Here is a 15769-nt window from a genome sequence, read left to right as displayed (position 1 = left end):
CCCCAACACAAATCATCATATGAAGACCTAGTCTGCCAAACTTGTTTCTGCATCAAACCACATCAATGCAATCATCTAGATCATCATAAAGTTGAGATCAGTGAAGCATCTAGACCATCATAACCCATGTATAACCAAACATCTGCGACACATGCTACAAGATTGACATCAATACTAACACAAACCAGTTGCAACCATAAAATACATGATACCAACAACTGCCCTTCTCCTCTACTTCATGACAATGTCGTCGCTACTCTGGCAAAAGAGATAGCATTGACCCGGATGCCATATTTTCTGAGCGCTGCCGCACCCTTCTTAGTGATCCCTACGACTAGATGTTTGGTGGCTGCGTATGGGTATGGGGCCAATCGTCCTAATACACTTGCAAGGATGTTGGTTGAGATTATACATCCCTTCTTCCTGGGAATCATCACCGGAGCCGTGTGCTTAATGCCCAGTATCACCCCTCTTACGTTTATGCTCATAACTCGATCATATTTCAGCATGTTGTACACCTCAACCCTCTGAAACAAAAGGGAATCACTGATCCAGCATTGTTATACATGATATCCAACTCACTGTGTTTGTCAATGGCGAAATCCACCACGAAGTTGATGTCTTGCGCCTTTCTTACATCGCAGTATGCATAACTTGCAGACGAAGAAAGGGATTCTGCAAGATTTTTCCCGACTACATCTGCGTGATCTGCGATTATGACTTTGGCTCTGTGCTTTGTGAAGAGCCGAACAATGGATTCTCCAATGCCCATTGCTCCCCCTGTTATTAGAGCAACGTTAACCTTCAGTCCGCATTCAAAGACCATTGGTCAGAATCAGTGATTCACCCTACTACAATTTTGTTGTACTCTATCTGTGAGATGTTTGGAGGTTTTGTGGGGAGATATTTTAGTAGAATTTGCCTAAAATTTGGTAAAGAGTTTTTGGAATCACAAAATTGAGTTGTGAATTCTCAGTAATTTGAGTGTCCAGATGATTCTCTCCAATTTAACTGGTTATAAGGGATTTTGCAGAATGCTGAATCTTTATATTTAATAAAAAACAAAAGACCAAAATTTCAATAAAGAATATTTTGTCTAATTAGGTTATCTCTTTTATTAACTAACTAATGGTGTAATGCTGGGTAGTAAAATCCATTTCCACTAAATCATGGAGCATTTATGTTGAGGAATGATGCCAATTTCCTCCTGGCTTAGGGAAAAGTATACCAGTTATCTATTTTTCCTAGAATGAATTTTATCTTGATTATAAATTTTTGGAATAATTATGAATTTATAGATTTTAGAATAATTTTGAATCTAATAATAGAAATGAGACCTCATTCCTATCATCACCATCTCTAAAATTTTCTAAATTCTTAAACAAAAGTTCACCTTTTGAGGAAAACTATTTTTTCTAAATTAACATAGATTCTGTCATTATAAAACATAAATTCAGAAAAATGCATTCTGAAAACCAAAAATTGCAAATTAAACGGTAATCAATAAATTCAAACAAATATAAGAACATGAATTCAAAAAATTGCATTTTGAAACCAAAGGTTGCAAATTGAAACCGAATCAACATTTCTGATTCACTGTGATTACTGTCTCTCTGATCCATTCGAGGTCAGATTACCCACACAAGCAGTCATTCCATTAACCTCTTAGTTAGACATGGGCAGGAAGAGAAATCTGGCAATTAGATGACGAGGAAGGCAATTACTCGCAAAGAAAAATCATAAATTGAAGCAGACAGTATTGTGTTGAAGCAGGGCCCAACGAGGGCTTCCTAAACCGAGATGATAACGTTGGGCCTTTCAATCAATAACAAATAAACTATTTACTTTTTCTTCCCTCAAGCATCATCACAACACCATGCCAAGTATTATCTACCTTTAATACTAATTTTACTGAAAAGATAATCTTGGGCCTCTCAATCAACAACCAATATTATTTATAATAATTTTACTGAAAAGATAATCTTGGGCCTCTCAATCAACAACCAATATTATTTATAATTGTTTTCCCTAGAGCATCATCACAACACCATGCAAAATATGATCTATCTTTAACATTAATTTTACTTTGAAAAATCTCCTATTATAAGTGTTTTTCTCCCTAAATCATCATCACAGCACCATGTCAAATCTGTTCCGTATTAAATATCAGCTACACCTGCATCTTACCGAGTGTAACTAATACATACGAGAGTTGTGCTTGAATGCCCAAGATTCCACGCGTCAGTCGTATTTAAAAGTGTCCTCACTGAGTCCACTGAAGTCAGTGCTAAGAGATCTCGAAATTATCCTGCATTTCAACAACCATGGAAACCTGATTACACGTTTGGAATCTTAGTCAACTCTACCATCCTTGTTTTTAGCGATTTCTCCATCATTGAACTCGCAGATTACTGCCCAATTGCCACGACGGAAACCTATAGGCATCTCGGGGTCAGATTAGATTGTTTGTTGGTTGTGGAGTAAGATTTAATGGGCAGGAAAGGATCGGTTTAACATTCGAAAGCAACTAATGAATTTAGGTTTTTTTTTTTAATACTGTTCATGGTCAAATTGCTACGACGGAACCCTATAGGCATCTGAGGGTCAGATAAAATTGTTTGTTGTTATGGCATTGTGGGCATTGTTGGCGAGAAAGATTTAATGGGAAGAAAAGGATTATTAAATTATGGATTTTTATGTGGCTTGTATGGTTAAACATAAGATTTAATGGGAAGAAAAGGATTGTTAAATTATGAAATTTTATGTGGCTTTGCATGGTTTAACAAAATTATGAACAGGGATGTTTGTAGAAAAAGATGATGGAAAGGGCCTAATATTTGTGTGTTGTATATGAGAGAAGAAGAAACCATTTTCCATCTTTTTATACACTACTCTATCCCAACAAGTGAGAATGAATTCAATTGTTGGAGAACTTGGAAGGGTTTTACCATGGAAGAAAGTGTTTTGTTTTAGATAAAAAGCTTTGCAGGTTTTAGTTCAAACCTTCTTTTATTTGTTTTATGGAATTATGGCTTTCCAAAATAAAACTTTATTTCAGAATGCTTATATTAATTTTATATTGTTAGCTAACAAAATAAGCTGCCCATTTTTATAACAAATTGAGCTAGAGAAGACAAAGAAAATAAGGTAGGTATAAGCTTTTCAATATGAAGAAACTTTTCCTTATGGACTTTTTGATGGAGCATGTTCTTTGAGTAGGGATTGCCTTTTATTTTTCTTCTCTTTATTACTTTTTAATAAGACTGACGTTAGGGAAATGCATTAATCAAAAACAAAATTAGATAGTCTTTTTGGGTCTTTTGTATGATGAAAAAATTAAAAAAAATATATATATTTTTTTTGAGATTTGAAAACAACTATGGAATGGGTCAACCAAATATTTCAATTACATTGTTTGCATTTAAAAACCTTAAAGCTTAAAATCGGAGCTTCTCAAGAGGAATTTGATGTTGTCCAATTTTTTCATATTTTCAGAGAATCAAATGCTTTAACTAATATCTTATCAAGACAAATAATTATGTTAAGCAGGCTAGATTGAAGAATTATGGGATGATCATAATCTTCTCTTTTTCCATTTTAGTCCTCTTCCTCTTTCTTTTTATTTTTAAACATCTTTTTTGTGTCTCTCAAGTTCAGAATGTATATTTCAGATTAAGAAAGACAAGATTGTACTGAAGGAGTCCTTGGAAGGACTAGAAATTATATATTTTGATTTTCTAAATGAAAAAGATACAAGTTTCTTTTGAAAAAATTCGTAGTCGAAAACAATGAATGAATTCAGTTTTTGTTTTCTATTTTTTTTTCCCTGTTCAGGGTCAAATTGCTACCACAGAACCCAATAGGCATCCTGGGTCTAGATCAAATTGTTTGTTGTTATGGCATTGTAGGCAACATTGTGGTGTAAGATTTAATGGGCAAGAAAGGATCGGTAAATTCACAGTAGAAAACGTAGAAGAGCATGCCTTCAACTTCGAATCATTCGAGAGAAGAGGGAGAGATCACCTACTAGATTCATGTGGCCATGAGCGATAGCATTATATATCGAAAATTCATAGAAAAGTTATTGAGGAACTCCGGTTACAAAGGTAATACTGTATGCAAACTTAGATGGATCGTTGTATTACTCATGGATTTTTTTTATAGGATCATATGTTTAGACAGTTTAGTGATTTCAAAGCTTATTATGCATGTGCGTATGAATTTAGTAACCACAGTAGATAGTGGATGAAAGTGTTTTAAAGTTCTTGGGATAAGGAGATGATAAAAGTGTTGGACATGTAAGTGGTTGAAATTTATACCCTCATTAGCTAATTTGTTTGAATACATCAATTCTCATCAGAATCCTACATTAATTCTCAAGAACTGGAAAAAAAGTACAAAAATTCACCAATTCAGTTGAGTGACTAGCAATTCGCTTCAATTTGATCTGATTCGTAACATAAGGGGTTAGGTTAATTCTCTGGTATATCTTAATTAGTATATCATATTAATTAAAAATTTATAGCTAATCCAAAACGACTATTATACTTGTCGCAGGCTACATCAGACTTACCGAATTCGCTAGAACTAGAAAAAAAAACGGAAATTCGCCAATTCAGTTCGAGTGACTACCAAATCGCTTCAATTTGATCTGATTCGTAACATAAGGGGTTGGGTTAATTTTCTGGTATATTTTAATTAAAAATTTATAAGTAATCTGAAATGATTATTATATTTGTTACAGGTATAGTATAATACATTCAGTGTTTTTTGACTGGGTATTGGTTTATCTTGATTGGGTATTAGTGTGTAGTTTAATATTATGAATCCAATTTTTGTTATTTTTAATTATTATTTAAATTTATTTATTTGTAAAGTATTATTAAGGGTTGTTTAGTTAGGTTAATTCTCTGGTATATCTTAATTAGTATATCATATTAATTGAAAATTTATATCTAATTCACACTGATTATTATACCTGCCTCAGGTATGGTATAAACCATTTAGTTTTTCTTTTGACTCGGTATTAATTTGTCTTGACCAAAAATTATGACTAGTAGTTTAATATTATGAATTCAATTTTTGTTATTTTTAACTATTATTTAAATTTATTTATTTGTAAAGTATTTCTTTATTTATAAATGGGTTGAGGTATTATTAAAATTTCTACTTTAGCATAACAATAATAATTATTATTATATTTTTTACTCTTTCAAATAATAAGTTTAACCAATTTTAATATTATTCCCAAATTATCAAAAATATTTTGATAATTATTCTAAATAAAAATATAAATATCATTACTAACATATTTATTATATATAATTAAATAAGTATTAATTATTAAATTCTAAATGCAATTTGCTAGAATTAATAGTTTCAATTTTATTCTAAATACAATATTCTTGAATTAATTTAATCAATTCTAATTATGTTCATTTTTAATATTATTAATTCTAATTTTTATTATTTACTATTAGATTCATAAATAATAATTATTAATAACAATAATATTTTCAATTAGCAATTATTTATTAACTTCCTTACTAAGCTAAAACCTATTCTAAAATCCAATAAATAAATAAATAAAAACTGTACCAAACATATATTATAATAAATATAAAAATTAATACAATATTCCTAGATTAATTTTTTTTTTAATTATGATGATTATGATTATTACTTCTAATTATTATATTAATTTATGATAAATAATAATAATTATTTCAATTAATATCAATATTAATAAATATTATTGATCAAATATTAAATATTAATTCAATTTTCTAAAAAAAAATAAAAATTAACATCAACTTTGATCAATTTAATATCATTAATTCTAATTATCTTAAAAAAAAAAATTAATTAATTAATTAAATAAATTAATCTGAGACAGCCGACTTCTCATCAAAAATTGAGAGCCGACATTCATCTTTTCTCTCCTCATTACTATTTAAACCTAAAATAAGCTCTTCTTCTATCAAGCATTCAAGTTGTCCTGATGATGGATCCAGGTTGGGATTTGAAACGTTGGCAGAAAATGGTTCTTACTGTGGATTCTCCGGTGACTAAGTCAAAAATTGGTGACTAAGTCAAAAATTATTATGGGTTTTTTAGTAACTTCAATTTCTATTAGTTATTAATTTTTTGTTTTTTGTTTTATTTCTTTTTTATTTAACTTTTTTATTTTTGCTTTTTATTTTTTCAATTATTTCTATTTTCATGAGTTATAATTTTTTCACAATATTTTCGATTTAAAATAAATTATTATTATATTAAAAACATATTTTAATAAATTTAATTATAAACAATTATATATATATTAATAAAAAGAAAACACATATATGTATGTTAATATAAACACTATTATAGATGAATGTCTTTAGGATTAATGACATCATTAGGATTTGGTCAATGTTTTGAACCAACTAATGTGATGGCATTCAACAATACAATATTTTATTAGTTTTTTTTTTCTATTTTTGTGATAACATTTTTGTCTTATTTATTTTTTATTTAATTAAGTTAATGTAAGCTAAGCCGCACCTACTAACTACTATGTAGCCTTTATTTGTTAGGGTTATAAAGTTTCCCTCTAAACAAAAATATATAGAGGATGACATATATAAAGAAATAACTAAAATGAGAGTAAAAGAAGAAAAAAGAAGAAGTAAAAGTTAAATTAGAAAAAAAAATGATTTTTTCAATTTGAAAATTTAGAAAAGTGGAAAGAAAAGGTCTCAAAGTGGCTTAACTTTATGAGAAATTGTTTTTATTTATGGAGGGATTATAGATAAACTAATTTTGAATATAGATTTTATAAATGTACATTTATTACATAAATAAGTTTCCAAAGTAAACAAAAAGTTATTACAACTAAGTTTTGAAAAGAGAGAAGTTTTGAAGATAAAAGATGAATAATAAGTTTTGTTAGATGAATTTTATTTGTAAGATTTCTATATTATTTACATTTAATAAAAGTTATTCAAAATTCAAAATAAATCATGGAAAATACTAACAAAATCATAAGTCTATAAGATGTCTAATATCTAATTTTTTTTCCGAATTGAAATTTTTTCTTTCAAATCGTTCCAATTCAAATTTAGTAACTATGGTATATATTGAAAAAAATAACGTAGTATATATTAACAAAAATGTTAAATAAATTACAAAAATCCTAATATTTATCGACAAAAATGTTGAATATATCCTGAAAATCATAATATCATGTAATATATAAAATATATAAAAATAAAATTGTTAAATAAATCAGTTCTTCTATCTCATACTGTCGAACTTCTTGTCTTTGATTCAAAAACTTTACGCGAATATGATAATCACGAACTATTGTATGCCAAGAATGTTCCTTGCAACATCAAACTGAAAGAGGCCTCTATTTTTCTTTACATTCGTGTAATAATGTGTGTCACATGTTTGAAAGCTACCTGGATCGATTTCTATTAATTTTCATTGTCCACTTCCACCATGATATTGTTGACATTGGATTTTGAATGAATGAATTAATTATTATTCCAATGAAATTACTTAGTAGATTGATGATGAATGGATGGATACAATACAAACATTCCAATGAAAATTCGAGTCTTAAAATGTCACTACTTCTTGGCAAAGCATTCCGTGATTGGTGAACCCTCCATTTAGCTAGTGCATCCTTACTCTTATTTTATTATTATTTTTGAGAAATGTATACATTTAATTCATTCTATTTTTAAAATTAAATTGAAGCTGTAATTTTACTTTGAAGTAGTGGTCCCCCACAGCGTGCTCTGATCATCTTTCTTTGCACCTTCAAATGAAGGTAAACTTCACAGGAATTGTGTGTTATTAAGCTCTAAACAAGATTCATTGATTACATAATAGCATTAAGTCATTGCAATTTTGTTTGTTTCCCGATCTATTGTGCACATTGATGATCAACCTTAGCAGAAACAATACAAGCAGATAATGCTATTTTCATTTCGACTTGATACTGCTAACAATATTAACTCCTGATAGCACAGAGATATAGATTAATGTCAAGGGAAATTCTATGAAATATGAGAAAAAATAAGATAAAGATTGTATTTTGTGATCGTTTTCTTTGCACAATAAATATTTGGAGAAAATTTATATAACAAGGTTTTATATAACAAGATTGACAAATTGTCACAAATTTATGTGAGATATAGAAAATATGTGCAAAGTGTTGAAAAATGTAACTAGGTTCAGTTTTCATAATTATTGTTGTATTTGTATCATTATGTATTTCATGTAAAAGAATATATATATATATTTTAGTCAAAGCATGCTCTTCATGCTTGTTAGGGTTTATTGAGTTAAAGAAAATTTATTCTTGAGTCAAAATAATTTACTTGAGTCAATGTCCCATTTGGACTTCATGAAAGAAAAGAAACAAATTTTTTGGAATGAGTCAAAAGTGAAATTTGTCCTCCACAAGACCAAGTTAGCCCTCCTCGACAAGTTGGCCTAGAAGAGGCACCTATTCGACCTCTTGAGAAGTGTCTAAATACAAAAGAATTTCAACCTCATTTTCTATTTATCATCACTTCAATTTTTGTACAAGAAGAACATAAATTTCAACAAAAGGTCAAAAGAGAGATAGAGTGAAGTCAAAGGAGAGAGAAAGTATTATTTTATACCTTAATTTGTTCACATGTTGGAGTTTCTCTGCAATTGTTATAGGGTCGAGATTTCAGGGAGGTTGAAATGTTAGGGCCAAGATTTCACGGAGGTCGAAATTTCACGGATTGGCCAAATTTCAGATGTTTGACCAACGTTGACTTTGTTGACTTTGCCCAATAGCAAGAGGGATTAAAGGAAGGATGACTTAGGAAATTTGTGGAGGTTTTTGGTATTCATGTTGGGTCTTGGATATCTCACTTTGATATGATTCTATAAGAAGAGGACTTTTCTAAGCTTCCCCCCTTTTGGGGCTTGGAGAGCCTAATTTCTTGTGTTCTTTTGTTTCTTTGTGATCTTCATGTAAAATTTGGTAATTGCTTGATTAAGAAGAACATAAAATAATAATAAAAAGCTAATAAACTCTGACAAGTAATTATCATGAAAGAGAAATCAACCATAATATGCCTAGAACTTCGTTTCTCAACATGGTATGAGAGCTAAGGTTCACGGAAAGACAATTTGAAGATCTCTTCCAGTTGGCTTAATTGTAGACAATACTATAGAAATCATCTCTCCAAAAGGAAGAAACTCCCTCTCTCTCTCTCTCAAAATACATCACTGAAGGTTTTTGAAATCATAGTCAAGTCCTCATCCACTCACCTAGCAATCTCACTTTTCATCATTAAAAGAAATCATCACTTTGAAGAATATTATTATCATGTCTAAAATCTGAAGTCTGCAACATCTAAATAATAAGGTTTGAAACTTATAGTCTTCCAAGGTCTATTCTCTATTTGAAATTCGATCTCAAGAAAAAGGATGACATCTACTTGTATGGTAAACCTAAGTTTTTGTTATCCAAGACATAGTTCAAGAATAATTTTTAAAGAATATATACACTCTCTCAGGTACAAAAATAAGGTCAGACATTATGATAATCCTAGAAAAAAGATCTAATCCTATGGAAGCCATCCAATCTTATACTTCTGAAAGATTGGAAGCTAAGTAGAGACAGTTGTGACCCAGGAATGGTATTATTATACAGTTTTTTCTTGTTGCTGGTAGTTTGAAGATCAACTCTGTAAAGGAATACACTATACTCAACACATTTGAGATACAAGAATTTCTATCTCTTTTCAATAAGAGAAACAATATTGCAATGTCTCTATATAATGTGAACTTGTGATGTAACAAGAAAAATTTGAGTCTTTGTGACATCTCTTGAGGAATTTGTATCTTCTAAGACATTGTTCTAAAGCACTATACTGCAAGCTATAGAGGATTATGAAACATCATGGAGGACTATCAATAGGAGGTTATCTTGGCATTTTAAGCAAGCTCGTATGTGTAATACCTTTACATTTCTTATTTGGATAAAAATAGTAGATAAGGCCACTTATTCTTGGAAGTTGAACAAAGAAATCTATATTGGAGACATTACGAGTTATTATATGGAATAAGATATCTATGATGTATTTATTGGAGAGAGAAAGTTCTTATATAGCTCTATAAAAATCAAAGTCTTGTGGAATCCTATGGATAAATTCGAATCTGTGAAAAAAATAACTCTTCTATAGTGGTATCTAAATCCTACGTGACACTGTGGTATACCGAAATTATGAGCAATATGAAATCTCAGGCACTGTTATTGTGAAGTGATAATATATAATGAATGAAGGGCAAAATTTGTTGTATCTAAAGTGAAGGAAATCAAAACCATATGGAGAAAAGAACCAAACTCATCAATAGAATATGATATCTCTATAAAAGAGTTGTGACAAATCATGGAAGGTGTTATGATGAGAAAGTGGTCATATACATATAATAAGGACCCACCCCATCAATGAATTCGACCTAAAAGTAATTATTTAAAAGATTAAAATGCAATTGTAAGTAACAAAATTTTGAGACAACTTGGTGTGATATATAAATTAAGGGACCAAAACTATGTAAAACACCACTAGAGGTCGAGACATTATGAAATCCTTGAAGAACCGTAACATCATAAGAAATAAAGGACTTTGAAAAAATATCTCTATGGATCATACCCTAGCTTGAAGGACAAAGAACTGAGGCACCTGTGCTGAAGATAAACATTTATTGAAGAATGTTCATACTTGACAATTGAAGGACATAATCTTTCCAAAGAAGAGATAAGGTAAGGTTGTAAAGGTATGCATAATTTCTATGTGCATTTCACAATTTTTGTCAAGTTCACTAGATCATGGTGATGGTCATTTGAAAGGTAGTGAAAGGGTCTGCATAGATATAGATTATAAAGAGTGACATACACGAGATTGTTGATATGGTAGTATTCCAAGTATTTTTTTGCATATAACGAATAGGTCTTGAATTAGTGTATCTAAGTTTTTGTAGTTGATCCCTTTTCATGCTTATAGAATTTTCAATTCCTAACATATCACAACTTGAAGACATTAAGAATGTAGGGTTTTCAGAAATTACAGTTTGTGGGGTCTTGAAGAATTTTTCCATTTAGGGTTTATGAACCCTAGCATAGTTTGGATCAAGAACATCCCTTAGAGAATAACTATATCGAATCATGTCCACTGATAAAATTAGATCTAATCATTTTTGTTTAATGTGAGAACAAGGTTGGTGAATAGATCCAAGATTAGGAAGGAGTTAATCCTTCTCAAAAGATAAGTAATTTATATCTCCTTGTTTGTTATCTTTGTGCCTTGTTTTTTTTTCTCTTTCATGGTCTTCTAATAACAATTACAGGTCAAGAAAAGATTGATCTAAAACTTGACTAGAAAAAGGAAGAAGTAGAAGAACTTGATAAAGCATGAAGATGAAAAAGAAGGGAGCTGATTGAAGCTTGCATCAAAGAATTTGATTAGAGAATAAGAAGTTGAAGAGTTCTAATATCGTTGTACGAGTAGCTGATTGGTTTATTCCAGGAATGCATTGACAGATAATATTGATAATGATAGACAAAATATTAATTCTTGGACGCTAAAGAACATAAAAAAAACTCTAATAGACCATGGACAAGAATGTTGACCTCAAAGGGATCAAGTAACAAGAATTTGACATGTATAACCCACACCTTGACTAGAGGTTATTTTGATATGGAAACTCTTATAATGATGAGATATGGTTTGGCTATGTAACAACCCTGATGAAAATTCCATGTAATAAAATTAAATAAAGGAAAATAATAAGCACAGATGATGGGACACTTATTGCAAACTGAATGTTGGGCGAGACATCCTAGGGGGTGTTCATTTCGTTGTCTATGGCTAAGGGAAATTGGAAAAGGCAATGGCTAAGGATTTGGAAAGGAAAAATGACATTTTTAGCACATTTATATATATATATATATATATATATATATATATATATATATATATATATATATATATATATATATATATATATATATATATATATATATATATATATATATCTTTATTTATTTTTATATAATACTACCTAAGCACCCACAGGGGATTTGAACCGGTGACCTATTGCAAGGAGTGCCTTAATAGTACACCCATTCACTGTCAATCCAAAGCCCCATGGGCTAGCACATTTATATATTAAAATAATCGAAATTAGGAGAAAAATTAGGTGAAAGGTCACATGTTGCATGTGAAGAGGAAATTGAAGTAAAATAATGGAAAATGAAGAAAATAGAGGCCTCATTCATCAAAAGGCTTCCGAGGGTCAGTTGGTAACCTTTTGTTAGTTCAGTTTTGGAGCTTTCCCATTATTCTCTTTCTCTCTCTCATACTCTTGGAGACATAGAATTTTCTTGCAGCACTGTTGGTGGGTGTGGCATACTTGGATTCTTAGAGCAAGAAGGTAAAGGAAAAGAAGGAAAGCACAATAGGGCATTAGGGTTAGCAACTACATCACATTTTCTTGCAGGTACCGAGTTGCACGTATGTTTCCTTCACTGGTTTTGGCATGCATGACATATGCATGTGGATTCTTGGTCATGATTTGTCATTGGCATGGAGGATTACCTAGATTGATAATGGATTGCCTAGCTTTTCCATTTCCTAGATAGCCATGGTGATTGTGGCTTTACTCTCACTGTTTTTTTTGTTGGTTCTCATGTTTCCTTAGCTTGGGTTGAGTTATTAGTTCTAGGAAGCCCTGGATAGACAAATGATCTGGAAGCCCTGTAACAACTTGGGTTGAGCTACTAGTCCTGGAAGCCTTGGTTGGACAAATGCTCTTGAAGCCCTTGATGTGCTGAGTTACTAGTCCTGGAAGCCTTGGTTGGACAAACGCTCTGGAAGCCCTATATAAGTTGTGGGTTGAGTTACTAGTCCTAGAAGCCTTGGTTGGAAGAAACACTCTGAAAGCCTTGGAAGGCTAGGATGGAGACCAATCTGATGATGGTTTTGTGATGTCTAGCCATGAGGTGGAATCATTATTTGATGGGTTGAGGTGGATGGCCTTTGGAAGCCCTGGATGAATTTTGATTGATGTGTTCTATGAGATCTTACATTCATGCTTGGAATATGGCATGATGGTGAATGACTGAAGAGAGATTTGGCTCAACCATTCTATGGTCAAGTAGAAAATGGAAGTCCCATCTCGGTTTTGGATTTTGCATCATTAATGAAATGTTATTTATCCTTGTATTTCTATAAGTATTTTGATGGATTATATGTGGTCGATATGGTTGTACTTTCATTAGTATTTATGCTTTTATTATGTTGGTTAGGTATGTATTTTACGACAACATCCATGTATGGCTTTCACTATGTTTTTACTTGTAATTGAATGATCAATGTATCTATGACCTAATGGATGGAATGATAGTTGATGTGTTGAGGCATAAATGGTTCTTAGCAATTCTTAGCTAGGTATGAGATCCCTATGCTCAGAATTGTTATTTACACCTCTAGCTTACATATTTGTGATATGTTTGACGAAATGCCTGTCATGTCTAGTAGGGGTTTAGTCAAGGTATTAAACAAGTATTTTCTTTAGTGCTATCATTTCCATGTTATTTTACTGTTTTGAAGAGATGGTTCAATTCTGGGAAGTGGCCTGGGCTCTGGGCCAGAAAAAGTGGCTCAAATCCCATGGACGATGGCATAACATTGACTAAATGAGTGTCTGGACACTGGGAGGCAAGCTTGTGAGAGCGACTCTAGGTTTATGGACACTGTAATGGCTATAGCATGAGTGTGACTGCAACTTATGTTGTCCAAAAGTTAAGTGGGACCCAAGGGAAGGTTGTTTGAAGTGTTAGATTGGTTCCTGAGGGTCCTGAAGCTGATGTTGAATGTATGTATGGTGTCTTTCCATCTATCCCACTTCCTTAATGTGACATAGGAGGTCGAATCATATCACAGTGGCCTCTCATCACATGTTTACCTCGTATGGCCGTTGCTAGGATAGATTTGGGAGGAGGGTGTTACATAGTGGTACCAGAGCATGGTTCACCCCTCGGACTGGATGGGCTATGTGTTGGTCAAGAATTTCTGTCAGTTGCATGTGTGTCTCTCACACTTGCATTCCATGTGCTTGTTTCATTTACATGATGTTGTTCATGGTGGTAGTGACGTCGTCATGTAAAATTTGAGGTTGTTATTGTGGAATGTAGCATCATGAGTGTATGATTGGTTACATGTTTCTATATGTTGCTTACATGCATCATTTTGCACGCTTGGTTATCTTCTTGTATGCTTGGTTGCATGTATCATTCTTATAGGTTTGATTTCAAGTATAGTTCATTCATGCTTGACCATATGTGCTTATGCATATGTGTAGTTGATTACGTAGTTCTTATGCATGTTCATGTGTGCATGTGGTTAAGTGTACTATGGTATAGCGGTTGTTGTCATGCATGAGGTCGTGGTGTGTGTTGTTGTTAAGGTAATGCCTAGATGACTGGACCCTAGCTAGAATGATGTTTGCATGGTTATAGGCTTAGATGTTATGTTCTTATATGTTGTCATGATTATGTTATACATGTATCACACTAATTTGTTGATCTTGAAGACAAGGTATCCTCCCTGAGCTATGCTAAGGTATGCTGGTTTATTGTGATTTGGTTTAGTAGACACAATATACCTTGCAGGAAGAAGTATCAAATGGCTAGCAAGATGGTTGACTACAAAGACTCTCCCTATGAATCAGAAGAGTAGCATGGTGTTCGGAACTCTTCCAATTTGGCAGTTAGACTCAAAAGCTTAAAAGACAAAATAAGGAGTTGTAAGGTAGATAATGATAGAATCAGATAGGCATAAGAAAAACTAGTAGAGGTAAATGCCATGATACTTTAGATCTTGTCATATTTATAGTGACAGGGACCACGTCGAGTCAGCTATGAACAGGAAGATAGAACTAATGGGGCATATGGTAGTAGGTCTCATGGTGGTCACAGCTCAATTAGAGATATAACAGTTATAGATGGAAGATTGTTGGACACTTCAGATAAGAGAGGGGATAAACAAAGGTATGATTCTAGTTCTAATTCAGATAGGCACTATGATCATCATTGGTATCATCCTTAAAGGAGGAGAGATAAGGGGTATTTTCCAAATGAGTTTAAGAAAGCAAAGCCACCTAATTTTGATGGAGAGGTAAAGAAATAATAGGATGCAAAAGAATGGCTTCTTGGCATGCGGAAATTCTTCAGGTTGCATGAATATTTAGAGAACATGAAAGCTAGAGTGGCTACCTTCAGTCTCAAAGGAAAAGTAGACATTTGGTGGGAAGATGTGAAGAATGTTAGAGGTATAAATTAGGAATATTTGACTTAGAGTGAGTTTGAGTGGCTATTCAAGAAAATTTATTTGTCGGAAAGATAGTTTGATGACAGGGAGAAATAATTCTATGAGTTAAAGATGGTATCTATGATAGACAATGAGTACACTAGTAGGTTCTTAGAATGACGGAGATATGTGCCTTATCTCAAGGATGATAAGGCTAAGTTTCAGAGATTCATTAGTTGATTACTAGGTGCATTGAAAGATAAGATTGAGTTTGACGAGCCTAGATCATTGGAAGAGGCCACCCGAAAGCTGAAGCATTGCTATGAACAATCGAAGCACAGAACTGAGATGAACCCTGATTGGAAAGGTAATGCAAAGAACAAAGGAAAATGTGACAGAAAGTGAATAAGACCACATGATAC

The 15769-nt window shown here is 32.0% G+C and overlaps 1 pseudogene; it reads right to left on the bottom strand.

Moving 5' to 3' along the window:
- Positions 1-236: 236 nt before the first annotated feature.
- Positions 237-826, bottom strand: LOC149139667 ((+)-borneol dehydrogenase 2 pseudogene; annotated as a pseudogene).
- Positions 827-15769: the final 14943 nt, after the last annotated feature.

The sequence above is a fragment of the Pinus tabuliformis genome, chromosome X (genome assembly GCF_031772625.1).
Source record: "Pinus tabuliformis cultivar Carrire ecotype Pingquan chromosome X, CPIR1, whole genome shotgun sequence".
Taxonomy (NCBI): domain Eukaryota; kingdom Viridiplantae; phylum Streptophyta; class Pinopsida; order Pinales; family Pinaceae; genus Pinus; species Pinus tabuliformis.
This window is presented reverse-complemented; position numbering and strand designations above follow the sequence as displayed.